Below are 12186 nucleotides of genomic sequence, written 5' to 3' on the forward strand. Positions count from 1 at the left end.
GCCTATGCTCATATCCCTGATTCTGCCAGGTCCAAATTTGATCCCAAATCCAGGAAGTGCAATTTTTCGGGAGATGAAGTCCTTGGTGATTTCTCGCGATGTTCACTTTGTTGAACCCTTGTCTGATGATTCTCGATCTCACCCCGAGCTTATCATAGAGGTTTCTCATCCTTCTGCTTTTTCCTCTTCTTCCCTGGCACCCCCACCGCCCTCAGCTTCTCCTACTCCTCCCACATCTATGTGACGGAGGATTCTCAAATGTTGATCTTCATTAGTTTGCTAACTCCTTAACAACACCTTTGACACAAGCATAGAGATTACAATAGCTTCGTCATTCTTGTAACCTCTCTTTGATGAGTAAAGTGGTGCAATCATATGAGCCTACTATAGCTAAAGAGGTTGTTGCTCTTCCTGAGTGGTGGGCAACCATGGAAGCCAAGATTGATTCCATTGAAAGGAATGGTATAGGGAGCTTGTGGGGACCAGCCTTTGCATAAGCATGTCATTGGTGTCAAGTGGGTCTATAAAACCAAGTTTATGCTGATGGTTCTTTGGACAAACACAAAGCCAGATTGGTTGCAAAATGGTATTCTCAGATTGAGGGTATCGACTATAAGGAACCTTTTTCCCCTACTACAACCAGATACACCACTATCCAAACACTCTATCCGATGGATCCTAACTTTGAGCTTTCCCGAGAAGATTCTACTCCTATCTTTGAGGGTAGTATGCAGTATCAAAGGCTTGTGGGTTTCCTTATTCACTTGACTTATACTAGGCCCGACATTTCTTACAGTGTCAGTGTTCTCAATCAGTTCTCTTCCACTCTTTGGCATTGTCATTGGCAGGACATTCTCAAGCTTCTTTGATACTTATCTAGTACCTTGGACTATGGTCTCTCTTTCAGAGGAGGCGTTGGGTTTATTAAATAATCTAACACTAATTGGGCATGTGATCAGGACACCAGGCATTCCACTTTCTGGTTATTGCTTCACTCTTCCATTAGGCTAAGTACAGTGCTTATCTAAATACTGTTTTGCGAGCTATTATGGTTGATGTAGATGCTAAGACACACACATATAGACGCTTACTCTTTGCATAGAGAAAATTTCTCTCACCATGCAAAGATCTCTCTCTCTCTCTCTCTCTCTCTCTCTCTCTCTCTCTCTCTCTCTCTCTCTCTCTCTCTCTCTCTCTCTCTCTCTCTCTCTCTAAGACCATAGAAAATCTATCTTTTGTAGATTGAATTTCTCTTCTTCTTTGTCATCTTGAAAATCTATCTTTTGTAGAATGAATTTCTCTTCTTCTTTGTCATCTTGAACAAGAAAAAAAAATCCACATGAATTTTTAGGGCGAGCTTTCTATGGATGCATTTTTTCCATGATATTGTATTTTGGAAGACAATAGAGTAGAGCCAATAGAAAGTGAGTATTAGTTGCAAGCTTTTCCTTTTAAGTTTCCACATCCAATTGCAAGCTTTTGCACATGCAATTGCAAGCTTTTCCTTTTAAGTTTCCACATCCAATTGTTGTGACCACTGCTCGGTCGCGAAAAAACTATTTTCTAAATGGAAAAACTCCTTATTGAAAAATACAACCGAGATATTTCACAATCATCTATTGAAAAAGGACATCATAGAATTGTGTCCGATTTTTAGGCAAACCACTTTTTTCTTCATTTTATTTTGGCTAGAAATCTAAATATGCAATAAACTATATGAATGAAAATACTGCAGTGATATAAAAGTACATACATTTAGTTTTAAAAATTATCTTCCTCTTTTGATGCTTCTACATAGATGCATGGCATCTAGTTGCAAACCAAATACTCATAACGCGTGACATCATTCCAGAGGGAGACTCATAACTATGTATATGCTTTTGTACATGAGAAAACCTAAAAATAATAACAAGATCTGTCCATTTTTTTACATAAATTAAAGGACATAACTTTTGCATATCATCAAATTCAAGGTACTAGTAATATTTTTTCCCTTTTTTAAAAAGGAATTACCTTCAACTCTACCCTTGAAGTTGGATATCGGCTTACTAAAGGCTTTGGTGATGAGGGCCAAATTATACATGTGAATAAATTGTACTAAAGGCTTTAGTGAGGGCCAAATTATACATGTGAATTTCTAGCCCACCATCACAAGCGTGTGCATTTGAAGGTAGCACTTTCCATTGCCTAAGAGCACGTTCAGGCACACGTAACGGGGTAGAGTGTGTTAAGAGGTTCACATGCGACGGATACTAGAGTGCGAGAGGAACGAGTGTCCATAGTATTGACTTGACCATTGGAGGCCCGCTCCAACTTGTGCGCCTGAACACCTCCTAAGGCCCGTTACACATACCCCACCGCCCACCCATGTATGGGCGGGGGAGATTGCCTGCCCATGAATTATGGGCGGTGGATACCCCCACCACATCAGCATGCGCAGGCAGGGTATGGTGATGTGTAATGGGCCTAAGAGAAAACTGTTGAGGGATGTGTCTTTTTTAGCATTACAAATATTGTCGAAGTCCTGCAAACTTTTTAAAGGTGAAAATTTATTTTTGAAAATGAGATTCCCATCTTTTTCAAATCTTTCGGCAAATTTCAAAGACGAGAGAATCTTTTTTCGCAAAATTTTCTTCTACTGGCGCACGCGCTGAGGACCGGGGTCACATGAACACTGGCAGGCGTGCTTCGCACGCGCTGAGGACCGGGGTCACATGAGCACTGGCAGGCCTGCTTTTTTTTACTTACGGGCTCACGATCTGTTTCAAATAAAGGAGAAAAGGCTACAGTTAGAGCGCTAACGGTCAGTCTCAGCAGGCTCGAAAAACTGGTAACCGCCCAATCACGCTTTGCATATGGCCACATTCTTAACGCAATCTGTCGACATTATTCTAAAATTTCAATATATTACTACGGTACTCCCCTAGTAACCGTTCCCACATATGCAAACGTCCTACTTGTGCTCCTTACGTGTGAGCAAATGTGGTGTTTTCATGTCGACATGTATGTGTAGGCATTTTGAGCGTGTGTGTTTTGCTTTTTCCAAGTGGTGTGCCTATGCCTTTGTGAAAGCAGGCACCTTTGACACACCTCTAATAATACCCATACATTAGCTTTGGGCTTTAAAACAAAAACTTATATATGTATGCACCTTGAGAGGGGATCATGAGTGGTTGTATTAGTCATACCAACATCTTTTTTCACTTAGATATAAGATTTTGAAGGCTTGTGACACTTGACCTACACTTTTAGAAACAAGAATTTAGTCTATGACTCTTGCATTTTGTAGCATACATAATATCTTGATTTTGTACGAATTTAGTCCATAGCTTTTGAATTTTGTAACACACATAACTTCTTGTCGTTAATTCTAGCAACATAATGGATGACTCATAATTGATTTGGGACAAGGTATGGGGGGATGTTTTGTAGTTGGTTCCATTTTGATGCCAAAAGCAAGAAGCAAATGGCAATAACTAAGGTGAAAACTTGTTAAAAAAATGAGTACACCATGTGTTTGTGTTTGAAAATAATAGTAAAAAAATTTCACATTTGGTGTTCTCAAATTTCCATATCAACCATGGAATTATCTTTTTTTGCCATATCATTTAGGATGCAATCTAATGGAATGAAGGGATGTAATGCATGAAAAATATGAGTAATCACCATGTAAACATGATGCCTAAGTGTGTTTAGTCTCTCACTAAGAGAATGGAAATAGCCTTCCACAAGCCAAGAGAGAAGCCATGAGCTCCAAGAAACATAAATTTCCATTTCTAAAAATGATCATCAAAAGTTACAACCATGGTCCAAGTCCCCTCTTTTATACATGGACTTGTCCCATTATTAACCCTATTGAATAAAGTTCCTACTTTATTACAAACCATCCCTTCCCAAAGATTTTGTCCTCAAAATCAATAACATGTACAATCTCAAAGTATGAGACTCTAATGTAATCAATGGGAAGTGGTTAAGAGTTCTCAAGTACATCCAAAGCACATATACAATGAAAATCCGGATGTATACAAGTCCACAAAGCTTCAAGCCCAAAGTGTATGAGTGGGACTGTTATGACAGCCCTTCTAGTCGATGAAGACCCTTGAAAATCCTTCATTTAGACTCCATATATTGGGCTGAAAATGATATGTACACTCAGCCATATGTAGCCCACATCATAATCTTTCATTAGGATACGCCATGAAGCTTGTTGGAGTAGAAAAATAGGCCCAATAGTAGACCTTCCCAAAGCTGTCCAGAAATTACAGCATGTATACTTCTTTGTGTTGAGTTTGAGAGAGTTGATGGATTTAGAGTTGATGAAGCTATGAGTGCTCCCGGAATCCACAAGAATATGTGCAACCCTCCCATTGATGGTCCCCACCAACCTTAGTGTGCTTGGGTTCTTGCAACCCGCCAACAACTCTTGTGAGATAGAGCATATGCAAGCTGAAATTTCTGCATTGGTAGGCATGTCTCCGTCCACAAGGCTTTCCTTAACTCCACCTCCCGGATCAAACGGAAACTCACCATCCTCCATGATGAAAGAATGGTCTTCAAGTGACTCCTCATGTGCTTCTTCGTTGCAATCCTCCCATTCCTCAATGTCATGAGAGTCATCCTTGTTCTCTTCCTCATCCATGAGGATCATAGTGGCCACAATCTTCTTTGATTTGCACACATGCCCGGGTGACCACCTCTCTTTGCACTTGAAACATAGCCCTTTGCTTCTCAACTCCTCAATCTTTGGATCATCCATTCTTTGAGTCTTCTTGAAGGGTTGAAAGGGCTTCTTCTTCATGAAGTCACTACCCTTTTTGGCATCAAATTGATGTATCTCATTCTTTGGCTGTCCACCCCCAAATGATGTAGGAGTTCTTGGATTAGAGGATGGTAATGTAGAGGTAGGACCTTTCCCAAAATTGTAAGAAGTAGTGGTTGGTTTGAGTGTGTCTTTGGTGAAGGTCATGGGCTGAGACCTCTTGTACTTTGGCTCATAGAGTTCGGCTAACCTCATAGCTTCTTTGAGAGAGCTAGGCCTTTGAGCCGACACATCCACCTTGATGAAGTGTTCAAACCCATGCACAAACTTTTTCATCTTCATGTCTTCACTCAAGCCTTCCACGTACATTGAAAGCTTCAAAAATCTCTTGATGTAACCTCTCACCATCATCCCCTTTTGAGAAAGCTCATACCATTCTTCATGGTATCGAAGGCCAAGTTCATCTCCCGCTTCAATCCTTCCCAAGTTGATGGCGTGTTCCCTTGTTTGACCAAGTGCCTCCACCATTGATGAGCATAATCTTCAAGATGTAAGGAAGAAAATTGTACCATATCACGCTCACTTTTTGGGTAAAGTTGGAAATAGGTGTCAAGCTTGGTAGCCCACTCCTCCAACTCTTGCGGAGATGACCCGTCACCTTTGAACTTTGATAGTGAGATTTTGTCTTTGACATCCTTGGAAGATATGTGGGATGGGTTATCATGTTGGGTAGAGGGCTTGAATCTTTGCATCTTCGAGTATGACTCCATAAATTGTGCAAAGTCTTTGTAATCCCTCTTGATGATATTCGACAATTCCATCCACTTCTCGTGAGCATCTCTTTGTCTTTGGGCAAAGGACATTTGATTCCAATCGAGTGCAATCTCCTCATCATTCACAAACACCTCATCCTCTTCCCTTGAATGCATTGCCCTAGAAAAGGTAGGACCCTTTGATGCATTGAGGTGAGACAAACCCGAATGAAAAGGAGGAGGAAACATGTCCTTGACAAGAGGTCTCCGTGCATCCGCCATGAATCCCCGAGTGGATGCTCCCAATGGATCCTCTTGTACGGCCTTCATGGAATCCTCATTCAAGATGCCCTTGCCTTTTCTTTGCTCATAGTCACCATAATTCCCATGCTTTTCTTGTGCTTGAGACTTCCCAAACTTGTCCTCCATCACACCAATCCGTGAGGATAATGTTTCAAAATGAGAATCAAGCTTGGAGTCTAAGGTCTCCAACCGTTAAGCATTTGCATGAGGGTGTCATGGTTAACCGCCGCGCTTGTGTCCCTTGAGAAATTTGATTATGTACATTGCCCCCATTGTCTTCATTGATGAATGCATCCCTTGCATCCATATTACCTTCCATGTCCTCATCACCAATGATCATTTCTTGCACAACATCCCCACCCTTGCGTGGTCTTCCCTTCGGTATAGTGAAGAAATGCAAGATGTTGGTAGAATGCCCAAATGATGTCAGAATTGGACAAAAGAAGGTTCTATGGGTAGGTAATGGTGTCTACTATCCTCCCAAATGAACACAGTAAGAATTAGGTGTGGGCAAGTACTCTCTGTTTTAGGGTTTGTGCGGGACAGCTGAAAGTAGTAATTTGGCTCTAAAACGCAAAATATATGTTGGAATTAGGATTTTGACGGCTCTATAGAAAGCTAACGGAAGATAGAACCTACCCCTAAAAGCATTTTGATTCAGTCAAAGTGGAAGTATATTCTGTTTGACTTTGACCAGAAAGTCAACATGACTACTTTGACCGAGATTGTGATATCCGATTAAGGGGTTCTATGGCTCATTTGAAAACTCTCAAGGAGTAGAATAGAGTCGTGTAATCACTCGGACCTAATCCCAAAAACCCTAGGACTGAATTAGGGTTTTGTAAAATCCCAGAAATTCCCAAAATTCGGTCCCAAAGCTCAATCCGGCTACAAATGATTGGTGTTTCTCCCCTTGGTAGTTGTGAATAACTCTTCAAGTGTATCCATGGGGTAAATCTCCAATCAATAAGCTTGTTTGGCTCCCTTGTTGGAAAAATTCCGCCAGAGTCTCCTTTGTAATTGGAACCAAATCTCAAATGAAAATGCAACTTCTCAAATCACAATGCAATACTCTTTGTATCCCACAATGTCATGAAAGATCATATGCACTCTTTGTCCATCAAAGCATTTGCAATATCCACACAATATGACGGAAAAGGGGCTCCATTGCCCAAATGCATCCACAAAGTCGATGGTGAGGATTGTTGAGGACGCGCGTTGAAGCTTGCCGATCTCCCGGCCAAGCTCTTCTCACCCCTTCACCGAGTTTTCCTCCAAGGTGAAGGTTGAGGCCATTTCTTCACACCGGTGTACCTAATCCCCCTTTGTACCGCTTTACCAAGCAATCACGGCACAAAGAGTTCAAGCCATTCTCCCCTTGGCCTCTCCAACCAATGCCAAGGTACCCTCACACATTGCTAGATTCTATAGAAACTTGAAGTGGTAGCAATGGTGAGTGTAGGTACAAAATGATGTGGATAATATCAAATGATAGAACAAGTTTGTTGGCTTACAAGTATTGAGCATGACTCATGCCCTTTTACAATTTAGAACTCATCAATAAAGCATGGACTCATGCCTCAATCCATCATCCAAAAGCTCCAACACAAACCAACAATTCACAATGCCCTCACCATGGCATTTGCATAAGCATTTGTTAACCACAATCAAGGCATTTGCAATTGCATTCCAACAATCCCTTTCACATCATATTGACAAATGCATGCTTCCAAAACTTATGCTCTCTTATGCCCATGTGTAAAACATAGCATTGGCATGGCTATGTATAGCATCCATAGTGTCCATATGGCATCAAGATGAGCATGAGGGACTCCAAAAACATTGCATAAACTTGCTATTCCATCAATGGCATGCCAAATGAGACATAATGAAGAAAATCCCCCAAAATGTGATCTATGAATTGGCCAAGCTCATGTGGAATCAATTCCTTTCACCATTGCCATCAATAATGCATGGAGAAGCAATATTGGCATGTGAATGGTCAAGCTTTAATGGTTAATTTCTGAAAATTAGGGGAGTTTGAATGTGTCCAACCCTAATCCATTCCCAAGCTCCACCAAATGCTTCAAACTTGCAAGGGATTGATCAAACCACTCACCAATGTCATCCGGAAAGCTTCAATGGTAGAAAATGTTGAAGAAGCCTCTTGTTGAAGAAAAACGTGGCCCCTTTTTTGCTCCCTGATTTGCAGCCATTAAAGAACACCATTTCTCCCTCTCCATTGGCCATGAAATGCTCCCCAAAATCTCACCAAAAAGGGCTAAAACACTTAGCAATCCTTCATGAAGCTTGTGGCTAAGCTTCATAGCTTGGAGGAGGCATGGAAGAGGCGACGAAAATCAGCGAAAATCAGCCCAAAATTCAGCGTGGAAGTGAAAATCAGTCCCATTGCTAGTCTCCATGCTCATTGAGAGAAGAAATCACCATAATATGATGCTTATCAAGTGTCTAAGAGCTTAGCAATGCAAGATTTCTCACAGCCATGGAAGAATGAACAAAAGCTCTCCAATCTTGAGAAAAATTTGCAAGAAAGAGGCTCAAATGAAAGATCTCAAGGAGCTCTACAAAAACCCTAAGGTTTGGCATCAAAACGGGTAAAGGAAGAGCATCCCATGGCTATGGAAAGCTTGAGGAAGAAGAAGATGATTACTAAATGTGATTAGCAGAAAAGTTAATTGCAATTAGTCACTTGCCCTAAGTTTTGGCCCGACTGCCCCAAATTTTTGGTCCAGAGGTCCAAAATTTGGTCCAAAAATGGCAAAATTGGCCAAAATCACTCAAAATTCAAGCAATTTCCATGAAATGCTCACCATCTCCATGAGATTAAGCAAGATTAGAGAAGATTTGTCAAGAATCACTCAAGGATTACAAGAAAATGAGAAAAAAAAATGAAAGAAACTCAAATTTTCAAGCAAATTTTCCCAACAACCCATGCATGCCCATGATCAAAATCAAGAGCTCTGATACCAATTGGAATGAAGGGATGTAATGCATGAAAAATATGAGTAATCACCATGTAAACATGATGCCTAAGTGTGTTTAGTCTCTCACCAAGAGAATGGAAATAGCCTTCCACAAGCCAAGAGAGAAGCCATGAGCTCCAAGAAACATAAATTTCCATTTCTAAAAATGATCATCAAAAGTTACAACCATGGTCCAAGTCCCCTCTTTTATACATGGACTTGTCCCATTATTAACCCTATTGAATAAAGTTCCTACTTTATTACATCTAATAATAATCAATCGTGCATATATGCTTAGATGTGGCAAAAGAGACTCTATAGCCCCCACTTGGTTAAGGGGTCAAACTCTTTAGGTGAATTTAATCCAATTAGCTATAGTTGTTGTGAATGCAATGTTGCCTACTATCACTAAACAAAGTACATCTCTCTTAAAAGAAAACCTATGTGACCTTGGAATTCTTATCTTATCTCATTTCATTCTTGCTTTGTTTTGATCTTTTCTTACAGAATAATATTATGTTTTACTTTATACAAAAGTACGACTTACAAGTATTATCTCATTTCAGTCTTGATTGTTTTGATCTTTTCTTGCAAACTAATATTATCCTTTAAATTATCTTTTACTTCACACATAAGTATGACTTACAAGTATTTATAAAGGCACTTTGGAGAATGCGATGATTAAATTATAAGTAAAGGACTCAAAGGGATGCCCCCTTTAAATTATGTTATTGATGACTATTTGAGTGCATCAATAGCTTTTCAATTTCTTGTAAAGGTTCCCATATTATGATGCATATGTCACTTAAGGAAATATTGTCAAGCAAATAAATATGGGTGTTGAAATATATCTGAGGTACATTGTATGGTGTTGGTCATGACCTTGATTGGATATTGTGACTCAGATTGGGCAAGAGATTGTGATAGCAAAAAATCAATTTATGTTTATAGTTTTTCACTTGGATCTAGAGTCACCTCTTGGATCATTAAGAAACACCCTACAATGGCCCTTTCTTCTACTGAGGAGGGTGAGGACAAGGTAACTTGCTTTGCTTCATACGAAGCAAAACTTTAGGGGAGGACTTCACGTGAGCAACCAATAAAGTTGTGCAATAATCAAAGTTGCATGGGAATAAAAAATAATTAAATGGTCCATGCTGGCATAAGCACATTGAGATACAATATCACTTTGTGCATAAGCTGATGATGGTGGATTGAGTTTGTCTACTACCTAATAATGGAGAATTGTATTGATATCTTCACAAAGTCCCTTGGGAGAGATTTGCTAGATAGCGACATCTTCATCATCTTGACGTTGGACTATAGAGGTAGTTTATCTATGGGTAAACATTGGGGGGGGAGTCAATACTCCACCCTCATCATTGTTACTATACGAGAAAAACGGGTTGCTTTGTTTTGTAAGGCTTCTTTACGTTGAGTAGTCACTGTGACTTGAGCATGCGTGGATGTCTGACAATGCATGGTTTAGACATTAGGGTTTGGCCATAGGTGTCGAATGGTCGTAAGATAACTTATGTAGACTTGGCACTATGAATGTAAGTGTGGGTTGATAGACCACACTCAAGGGTAGAAGGAGATCTTCCTAAACACCTTGTCCTCCAAGCAAGTGCCCAGATGACCTATAATGGGCTTCGAAGCAAGCTATGCTAAGACTTAAGAAAGAGTGTTTAGTCTAATATCATCCCAATGCGGGTGATGTGGGTAGTTCAATCTATATAGACCAGTAGTTGTAGGCTGAACCCCTATGGTACGACCAACCCTAGGTACTATATAGATCAACAATTGTAGGGTGACCCCTATGATACGACCAACCTTGGGTACTATATATAGATGCTAGCAACCTCAAGTTTAGATCTATATATCTCAAGATCCTCGAGGTTAGATCTATATATCTTTAGATCCTCAAGTTTAGATATATATGTTGCATTGAGATCCTCGAGTTTAGATATATCTGTTGTATTGAGATCATCGAATTTAGATATATCTATTGTATTGAGATCATCGAGTTTAGATATATCTTCACTAGGTTGTGCACCCTTGCTAGTTTGCCTCAGAGTCTACATAGATTGCTATCAAAGCTCTTTGATGGAGCATATGATTGGATAGATGGCATTAATTTTGTAATTCAGTTTGCAACAATAATTGAATATTGTTCTCCATCTCTCTTACACTAAATTCTTTATCTCGTGGAAGATTCTGTTGTGTTTGTGTGAATACACATATTGTATTTTCTTACATGGCGCCCATGCTGTTAAGATGCAAACAAATATAGAAGCATTTAGAGTGACATCATTTTGTTGTATGCCTCTAAAAATAGTACATTGCCATACGTTGGGATTACATGTAGACTAGTGAAGAGTAAAATGCAAAGAAACCAAGGTCGTGCTAGCTAGGAGGTCACCTATTCAATCCCCATTTTGGCAATTTTTATATATCTTAGCCCCTCTTCCATATTGATTTCATGGTTTCAAGCATTCAACAAATGGATACAAACCTGCAGGGCGTGTAGTGTAGTGGCAAAATGGGTTCGCTCTGTAGTGGCCTAGGGGCGTGAGTTCAAACCTTGTTGCACTACAATCACAAGGTGTCTGCCAGCAAGGTTTAATTTCAGTACCAAATCGTCATAAAAAAAAGAGAGGATACAAGTTACCATGTTTGTTTCTTTATCACGTGTTTGGCATATCCTAAATTATTACCTTTGTAAGGTGATTCTTTGACTAAAATCTTGTCAACCCCTTTGCATGCTTTCCCAAGGAAGCCACATGTAAGTTACAAAATAATCAAAATGCCATTGACAAGGTCTATTTTAAAACCCCCTTTTTGGGCATGCTAATAAGACATAAAAAAAGAAGTTTCTAAAATATGATCCCAATGTAAGAGAAATTTTGCCATAAGTCATACAATGAAAGGGAAAAAACACAAGCAAACAAAAACAAAAACAAAAAATCCATACAAGAGCATCAAGACGATTTAAGCAAGGGATTAGGGACTTGGGCCATGGATGTGCTTGTTGGCATACTACTTACTACACTTTAGGAGTTAGGCATAAAAGGAAGAGGTGCAAGAAGAGATACTACTGACCAATTTACCGAAAAGTCAAAAAATCAAGGGTAATGGTAAATGTACACATACTTGTTGCAAGATAAACAAGAGGACATGCCTGGTTGCGAGCTCAGGTGCTTAGAAACACTAACAGAAAGTAGCCCAAAGATCATGTGTGCCAAGCCAAAAAGCGAGAGGTGAAGATAAATACACTGCATCTGGAGGTTTTCTAGCATTAGTGAGATAAGACGAAGAGGTATGTTGAGTTTTTTTTTGTTTTTGCGTTTGATACTGAAATTAATCCTTTTTGACTACACCTTATGGG

Source organism: Cibotium barometz, chromosome 9, assembly GCF_041138505.1.
Source record: "Cibotium barometz isolate CiBa-2024 chromosome 9, ASM4113850v1, whole genome shotgun sequence".
Taxonomy (NCBI): domain Eukaryota; kingdom Viridiplantae; phylum Streptophyta; class Polypodiopsida; order Cyatheales; family Cibotiaceae; genus Cibotium; species Cibotium barometz.